Genomic DNA, 10309 nt, shown 5'->3' on the forward strand with positions numbered 1-10309 from the left:
TTCGTTTATTCCATGCGTTTATAAGTGATTGACATGTGTTTAATTTTGAATCCCAATTTAACTTGTCACATTCTTTTGAATCGTTTCCAAAATGAACTCCTAAAGATTTAACATATGAATTAGTAAATGGTATTTGTTCAAAAAAGTCAAGACTTTTTGTTTTAGAACGTCCTATCCATAAACCATTTGTTTTTCTTTTATTTAATTCTAAACCAGAATATTTTCCAAATTCATCGATAATTAATATGGCTGTTGAAATATCATTTTCGTTTTATTAAGAATAAAGTGGTATCATCGGCTGATTGAGTTAATTTTAGAGTTCGGTTAAATTGACTGTCTTTAACGGAAATACCTTGGATTTTTTCACATTTTCGTATCTTAAAGCTAAAATCTCGGCAACGATTATAAATAAGAGGGCTGACAATGGACAGCCTTGACGAATTCCTCTAGATATTTTGAAGGAACCAGATTTCCATCCATTATTTAAAATACAACTTGAAATATTCGTATAAAGCACTTTGACCCAGTGTAAGAATGATGTTTTAAATCCAAATTTTCTTAAAACTGTAAACATGAAATTCCATTCAACCGTGTCGAAAGCTTTTTTAAAATCTAAAAATAGAATAGCCCCGTCAATATTTAAAATATCTGTATAGTCTGTAATATCTTGAATCTGGTCGAATGTTATATCCAATGTATGGATTCTTAATGTACCCTTGTTGATCTAAACTTATAATATAAGGAAGAACTTTTTGTGGTCTTTTTGCTAGGACTCTAGCTGCAATTATATTGTCAATACAAAGCAATGAAATAGGTCTCCAATTCTGCAAATTTTCTGGGTCGCCTGTTTTGTAAATTAATGAAAAAATACCTTGTTTTTGACTGTTTGAAAGTTGTCCCTTATCGTATCCTTCGTTTAATGAATACGTAACAAGTTCTCCAATAGATGCCAAAATTTCAAGTAAAATTCAACAGTTAATCCATCTAAGCCCGGGCTTTTGTTCAGCTTCATATCTTTTAAAGAATTGAAACATTCATTTATTGAGAATTTGCCTTCGCATAATTCTGCCTGTTGGTTATTTAGTCTTATGTTTTCTGTAAGCACTTCATTTATATAAGAATCGCAGTCTTTACTATTTATATCTTTTTTGAGTCGTATAATGTTTTATAAAATTCAACTTCTGCTTTTAAAATATCTTCAGTTTGAGTTACTGTTTTGTTATTAACTTTTAACTGTTTTGTTATTAACTTTTAATGATGTAATAACTTTTCTCACTTGTCGCGATTTTTCTAAACTATGAAAATATTTAGAATTTTGTTCTCCTTCTTCGAAAAACTGCACCCTAGCTCTTATTTGGGCACCTCGAGTTTTGAAATTATATAATGATTCGATTTCATTTCCAAGTCTATTGACTTGTTTTCTTATCTCTTCATTTAGTTGATTCTCGGATAAAGAAAGTAGAGATTTTAGTTCTATTTCTAGCTTTTGGATTCTATTATTCCTTTGTCTAGCTTTTAATTTTGAAAACTTTATAGAATATTCTCTTATATCTAATTTACAGAGTTCCCATTTTGTTTGATAATTTTCGATATGTACAGATTTTATAGAATTTACTATTTTAGTTATATTTTCTATATATTCATCGTTATTTAATAAGGAGTTATTAAACTTCCAAAACCCTTTTCCTCTCCTATTTGGTATTTTAAGTTTTAAAGAAATTGCCATGTGATCTGTATACTGAATTAGAGCAGGTCGTATATCACAACTTAACGTCAATGGTATTAAAGTTTCCTCAATCAGCCAAAATCAATTCTACTTTTTTCGGTACTGTTTTTTCTTCTCCAAGTAAACTGACATTTCTCACTGTTTTTGAATTTCCAAATATCTTTTAAATTATGGGATTTTATGAGACTTTTTTTAAGTTTGAAACAGGTACTGATTTAGGTTTATCTTTATTGGATTTGTAAATACGATCATTCACTGAAAGAACATCATTGTGATCGCCTCCTAGGATTTTTACACCTTGACTAAAATTTATCAAGAGCTCAGATATTTCATATTATTATGGAGTTCAATGTTTAACAAAACATATCTGCCATTTGTATCATAACCTTTCTTAGATAAACAATTATACTGGAATAATAATTATTCAAAGATAATTCTTTTTTGAACTTTGCGATAAAGACCATTCGCCAAAAATAAAATACATAAATATAGTGATCTTAGAACAATTATTTTCATATCTACTTCCCTCTGGAAGAATTTCAAATAAATTCATTGAATACTTTCCCAAACATAATGTGTATTACACTGTATATAACAAATATAGGTCTATCAAACTGAAAGACAAGAAACACTGCATATTATATATCAGGATACTACCATCGTACATAACTGAACGATTTGCTCTTTGTGTACCTTAAAATATGTATAGAAAACTTGCGAGTCTTTTACGGCGGTCAAAGCTGGATGCAAAACGTTAAATTGTAAAAGGATCCGATTTGTTGCTTTTAAAATATTGAATATTTTAGATCTGTGTAAACAGAGAATAAAAGGAAAGTGTCAACAATACGAAGCATTTGAACGAAACAAGATTATGTAGGCGAGTTTATGGATTCTATTATAGATTAAAATGTACTTTCTAGATTTAGATTCATGGTCGTAATAACGAGATATGAACAAACACAGTTAACAAACACACTACGGTTACGCTATAGTTTCATTTTGGAACTGAAAATTGGGGAAATTATTGTTAAAAATGTAAAATTAGCTTTTGTTTTAATGCATCCCGAAGGGGCTGCATATAGCAATATGATCGTCCGTCCGTACGTCCATTCGGTTTCAGGTAGAAAATTGTACAACACTTCGTCACAGAAACCTAAAGGTCTAGGCAGGTGCTAATGAGCGGCAGACGACCCCTATTGATTTTTAGCTCGGTTGCTAAAAGGTGAAGGACGCAGTGGCCTTGAGCAGAAAATCGGTTTCTGATCGATAACTGACAATTTGGCCTACATAAGATAATTGTCTGTGGCCAGAAAATGATTCCTATTGAGATTATGGTTAGTAAAGCAAAGCCCAAGGTAAAAAACAAGGCTAGAAATCCATTAGGAGCAGCAACGTTCAATGCAAACTGCTCCCCGACATTGAGTGCCTATAATATAATAGCTAGACATACTTATGTAAATGAAACTCCTCCCATCAAAGATGTAGGCTTGGACTACAATACAATAATGAGACACTGCTGTATGCGTTGTTTGCATATATGTTATTGTTTATTTCGAAATCATATGTTAAATTGTCAACAAATGAAACAATTGCATTATCTATCCAAGAAGTACATTTGTAAAATGCAGTTATTTTCATATTTTGATTATAGTTTATTTCACTGGGCTAAGTTACTTATTTCTTTGACAGTCATACTTGTCATAGCATTATTTTGATTACAAAAGAATGAGACTCAACTACGTATGATACTGATAATCTACTGTATTTTGCATAATTTAGCTTAAGTATATTTTCAATCGTTAACACTTTTCACTATGATCTTCCATTTATGGGGCCTCTGTGGCCGAGCTATTGAAAGGTGGTTAGTCAGATTTTGGTCAACGAATGGATTTGTTCAAAACTTATCCAACTGATCATTTACCCTCATCTACGTTCACCGAGTTCTTTATACATTGTCAGATTTTCTCTGGAAGATTTTTTTCAAAATTTGATTTTCTATCCTGGTTGTGTTATTTAAGCATAAGTATAAATCGAAAAAACATATTTTGCCTAAGGAGTAAATAAATATGAATATAAGCACTACTGCATTAAAGTTGTCAAAGATTTGCATTAACGTGTACATATTTTGCCAACATTCATTAGAATTGCAAGTTAAATTATTATTACCTCCCTTTGTTTATTTCAGGTTGCGTAGCCAAAACAGATTGAAAATTATAGATGAATTCTGAAACCGCACGCCGTTTTAAATTTTGCCTTTTGTTTCAGTTTGTTAAAATATCCCAATATTTATCAAATACAAATGTAAAACTTATTGTAAATGTAAATTATATCGAAATCAAAAGAAATAGTTCACGTTATAAATACTTTTATATTAAAGGGAGGTAATTACAAGATTTCATAAAAAGTAATATAATACACATTTCCAATAGAGATCTAACTATATGTAATGCGTCTTTTTGTTCCTTAAATGAATCTCAAAACTGAAAAATGTCATAAAATGTTCTTCAAATGTGATTCACCACCTTTAAGATCGCTGACTTCAAATAACTTGCCCCTCATCAATGTTGGTTATTGCCTCGCTCGGGGCGTTGAATTCTTAATGTGCGAAAGCCGCCAAGCTGGCTTACGGAAGGGTGGTGGTTCGTCAATGATGAAATATAATGCACGGAGGTGTACCCTGGGTCTTCATCCATCATCGAAAGCAGGAAAGTCGCCATATTACATAAATTGTGTCGATGTGATGTTAAATCCTGGGACCAACAAAAACAAAACACACAAAACCAGCTGATAAATTATCGACCTCGTCAAATAAGCTCACTCAAGAAAATTCTAGTATCGATTACGTCAGGACACATTGAGATGATTGATGAATAAATTGAAAGTTCTTTCATCAATAATTTTAATGCATTTTCTTAACAATTCTGAAATCATTGCTGAGCTTTACGTAATTTATGAAAATCAAAAGATGTTGTTTTACTTTTCAGTCTATAACAAGATTCATTCTGCATATCACATTGTCAGATTACTGTATTGATTTTGAATCATTTAAGAATATGAGTTTAGCTGTCGAACATTTTCCGCATTATGTAATATGTCAATTGAATTTGTTTCAGTTTCTGTTTATATCTTGTCCTTTTCGAAGTTTTTTTTCTTTGCAAATATGTCAAATATTGTTGAATTTCATTACTATGGACTGATATGCAAGTCCCCAGGAGTCCACATCAATAAACTGGTATTCTAACTCCTCTCTCTGAAAATGTTCCGTTGTTTTGTTCTGTTCTGAGTGTAAATAAATAACCCATCTATAGGCCAGTCACATACGCATGTATACGTGTAACAACAAGTGAATGAAGTATTGCTATGCAATACAAAGTCCCCTACTGGAAGGCACCTAATTTTCTCTACTGCAGTATAACATAATGAACTGATATCTGTCAATGATGTATAAACAATATTGTACTACATATACAATATGTTATAACAACACACTTGGATTAAAATGTGCATATATAAAAACCCACAGTTGTTTTCATATTGAATTTTTTTGGCTGATTATAAAAATGTTATCATGTAAGTTATTTATAGTAACAACAAAGGGAAATTAATCTTAAAAAAAGAAAAAAAAAAAAAAAGAAAAATTCTCTGTAATGTAAGCCCACAAGAAACTCTTTACCAGGTAGAGATACACCTAAAAATTGGATGTAACATGCAGGCTGTACCACAGAAAAGTGGTCTCGATTTTTCTCTACCGCCAGTAATAAAAAAGTTACAATAAAATCTATTTATAGTAACAACAAAGGGACGTAATTCTAAAAACAAGGGTGCCTCATGGTGGTGAACATTTGGTCCAAGTTACATCAAAATCCCTCCATGCATGAAGAAGAAATGTTCCTTACAAAGTCATTCTTGAATTTAACCTTTGACCTCTAAATATGACCTTGACCTTAGACCTAGGGACCTTGTTCTTGATCATGACATGTTGCCTCATCTAGGGGAATATTTGTGCCAACTGATATCTAAATCCTGCTTTGCATGACAAAGTTATAGACCGGACAGGAAAAAAAATCCTCTTGACCTTTGATCTCAAAGTGTGACCTTGACCTTTAAGCTAGGGTACTGGGTGTTGCGCATGACACGTCGTCTCACCATGGGAAACATTTATGCCAAGTAATATTGTAATCCCTTGATGGATGACAGAGTTCTGGATAGGACAGGGAAAACACCTTATTGACCTTTGACCTCCAATTGTGACCTTGACCTTTGAGCTAAGGGTTTGGACTTTGCGAGTGACATGTTATCTCATCATGGGGAACATTTGTGCCAAGTAATATTAAAATCCCTTCATGGATGGCAGAGTTATGGACGGGACAGGAAAAAAACTCAGTTGACCTTTGACCCCCAATTGTGACCTTGACCTCTGAGCTAGGGGTCCGGGATTTGCGCATAACACGTCATCTCATCATGGGGAACACTTGTGCTAAGTGCTATTAAAATCCCTTAATGAATGTCAGAGTTATGGACCGGACACGAAACAGATCCTGTTCATGCTATGTTAACATTTGACTGCTAAGTGTGACCTTGACCTTTGAGCCAGGGGTCTGAAAGTTGTGCATGACACATCGTCTTATTATGAGGTACATTTGTGCCAAGTAATATTAAAATCCCTTCATAGATGGGAGAGTTATGGACCGGACAGGAAAAAAGCCTTGTTGACCTTTGACCTCTTATTGTGACCTTGACCTTTAAGCTAGGGGTCCAGGTTTTGCGCAGGACACGTCGTCTCCTCGTGGGGAACATTTGTGCCAAGTAATATTAAAATCTCTTCATGGATGGGAGAGTTATGGACCGGACAGGAAAAAAGCCCTGTTGACCTTTGACCTCCAATTGTGACCTTGACCTTTGAGCTAGCGGTCCGGGATTTGCGCATGACACATCATCTCATCATGGGAAACATTTGTGCCAAGTAATATTAAAATTTCTTCATGGATGGGCGAGTTATGGACCGGACAGGAAAAAAGCCCTGTTGACCTTTGACCTCCAATTGTGACCTTGACCTTTGAGCTAGGGGTCCGGGTTTTGCGCATGACACGTTGTCTCATCATGGGGAACATTTGTGCCAAGTCATATTAAAATCCCTTCATGGATGACAGAGTTATGGACCGGACACGAAAATGCGGAGGGACGGACGGACGGACAGACGGACAGACGGACGGAATAACGGAAAAGTGCATTACTATAGTCCCCGAAACTGGTTTTCAACCAGTAGGGGGCTAATAAGGGTGTGTTATTGAGTTTGATGACATTACATATACTTCTAAATAGTTTTCAGCGTTTGTTACCATTAAACACGTCAAAAGACTACGATATCGCTTACATTATTTTTCTTTGTTGAGGTTGTTTACCAGGAATTGCTTCCACTCTGTCTGTCCTAAATCATGACCGAGCTTTCAACAATATATCATCACTTAATGTCCTGTACACCCCTTTGGGAAAACAACACAGACATATCGCCTCAGATATTACTCTGCCGAACGTCGAGAATGTTATTTCAACAACTCCAGACTTGTTTTATTTCGATAATTTCAGTATTAATTTAGGTACAAAAGCATATGACAGAGAAGAGAAAGTCGCTTTGCCTGCAGTTGTAGACTAACTCTGATCGTTTCATCATTACATTCTAAACAGTACGAGTTAGAAAAATAGGGATATATTAACATACATAAACAATGATACTCTTACTACTTAATTACCCGACAAATCGTTCAGATTATCACCACTTGTATACCTTTTCTATTACCTAAATTAAACATAGCTTCCTGCTAGTATTTAGTGAATGATGTATGTCAATAAAGGTATTTTTTTGTTTTACCAATGTCTAATTAGATATAGAAAAGAGTTGTAAAAGACTGCTTGTAATGGTGACTGTGCTAGCAAAACTTTCGTTTGGCTGATATTTTTCAGCCTTTTAAATAAATGTATAAAATTAATGTGAAAAATAGTGGAAAGTTCAAACTGTACTCGCATTCCACAGAAGTGTCTTTTGATAGAAAACACATACACATGTTTTTGTCTCTCCATATTATCCATGTAAAGTACAACTCAAGTGTCAAAAGATACAAAATTACAACTTATTCCTTGACCCTGAGACCTATGTTTACGTCTGTGTAAAGTTAAATGCAGATTTAGAAAAAATGTTGTTTAACCCAAAATTTTTAAGACCATTAAGGCAATGCAATGATTTTTTAACTATAAACAAAGAAAAATATCAAACAGGGAGTGCCACGCACCAAAAGCGCAGCCTCCTCAAAACGAACTACCCAGCACGCAAACGCGTGCACCACACACACACTCAAAGCTTACACATCAGGATTAAACGAACAACACACACACACACACACCCAAAGCCAACACATAAGGACAAGACGAACAATAAGCATACACACACGCGCGCACACAAAGTCAACACACAAGGACAAAACGAACAAACAAATGAACACAGTGGGGCACCGCCTTGGAACGGTCAGTGGCAAAAACACCACTGGGGAGCTTAAACGGGTTTATGGTGCGCACCCAACCTCACTCTTACCCCCACCATGTTCCAAAGACATGGGACAGTGTAAATAAAAGTAATCCCCTCCAGGTGAATCTCTAACACACGTAATGGAAACAAAAAGGCATGGTATGTAAAACACAAAAATGCTCGTGTATAAATATATAAAAAGCAAACCTTAAGAACCAAAAACGTATGTACTCAATGCCTTTTCAGAAGACAGAGCAACAAGAGAAACACCCTTAAGGGCCCGACGAAACAGGCCAGAAGACAAATATCAAAACAGTTCAGTCCTGCTAGGATTTAAAAACTGCTCATCATAGAGTCCTCCCCCTCTTCCGTCAGACGCAATCAAAGAGGGAAGCGTAGTGTCCAACTGTAAACGGGTTGAACACTAAACATGCGGTATGTCTCAAAACAGTTGGGTCGTAACCTCTTTTAATAAAACGTTTGATAATCTTTTCAAATACATTTTGAAAATTACCATGACCCAAGATCTTACGAATTTTGTAAACCACATCCCCATAAAAAACGGGTTTAGAAATACCTTCTCGCAGAAGTGTCTTTAAATTACTATTGAATTTTAAAACTAAATCAGAATTACGATAATAAAATTTAGTAAAATATTTACGCAATTTGTAATAACGGTATTACTTGTAATATATTGATTACGTTCATTGAAATGCTTGACATGACTACACGCTCTGGCAAACCGAATTAATTGAGAAATATACACCCCACCAAATTGCTGATTCAATATGTCTAAGCATAATATCAAATACTTGTTGCCACCTTTTGATGTATGTTTGTACGATTTGCATTTTAATGTCAATGATAATGCAAATATTCGCTACATGTAAACATGACTTGATGGAAATCAACAGTAAAGAATTCTGTGAAAATAATCAGGCAGCACACGGGTCAGTCAGATAAAGAAAAAGGAAATAAAAAATTCTCATTTTTACCCAATTGAAATGGTATTTTCATGTTTTATGTAAGCAAGTTCCCGTTTTTATTTCATTGTAGATCTGTACTTGACATTTCGATAGAATTAACTAGGAATTTGATTTTCATAAAAAAACCTTATTACTCATGTGTTCACACCTTTATTTTAACTATTAGTTTGGAATATGTTCCATAGTGCTGACTTGTCAGACAAACAATGTCTCTTAGAAGATACATGACCCCTACTTTTCTTGGTGTTTTTTGTTGTTGTTGTTGTTGTTGTTTATAGGTCATTTAAGTACAGGAGGCAATTTATTCCTTTATGAAATGGGCCTACATATGTGTGACAGTTCTCAGAAGATTGTTAATTTTATATAGAATATTTAGTTGTTATGTTTTCTTAACTATTGTGCTGCCTAGAGTCATAATGGAATAACTAACATGATTGCTCATACTGATCTTACCTTCCAAACATTTAGCTTCCGAGCAAAGTTCATGTGGGACATACATTTCCTGTAATTACCCACTGGGCTTTTTCTATGCAATTGCCAATCTAAAGAGACTGACCTCATTAAGAATGAAATTGTTTTTGTCAACAGAAGTAATTGAATTCATCACACTAAGTGGCATTGTTGGGCTCATTTGCTCATTTATAACAACTTACCTCATTTCTTGTATCTCAGATAATAGTAATGTTTCTCTCAGTCAGAAACAATATCACTGACTTTTGTTCAAAAGACCAGCGTAGGCACTTATCAGAAACGGTTTACCAAAGATATGTTCACAATAAAGCGTCTTGCTATGTAAGTATTTACAAGAAATTCTGATCTTATAAAGATCAAAATGATAATAAATCAAAAATATTACCATCAGTCGAACCGGTACTGTGTAACAATGTTTTCAAACTACAGAAAGTAAGTCCGAGACGGCCTTGGAACGAACGCATAAATTGCTGTACATCCGCACTTATATTCAAAGAAAAAGGAGATGCTCTAGAAAATTTATACTAATACAGGGTACAGTACAATCTAATAAAAATGGGTCAGGCATTTAAAAGGATATGTATGCAGGTGAATACTTGTTTTAAT

Source organism: Mercenaria mercenaria, chromosome 2 (genome assembly GCF_021730395.1).
Source record: "Mercenaria mercenaria strain notata chromosome 2, MADL_Memer_1, whole genome shotgun sequence".
Lineage (NCBI taxonomy): Eukaryota > Metazoa > Mollusca > Bivalvia > Venerida > Veneridae > Mercenaria > Mercenaria mercenaria.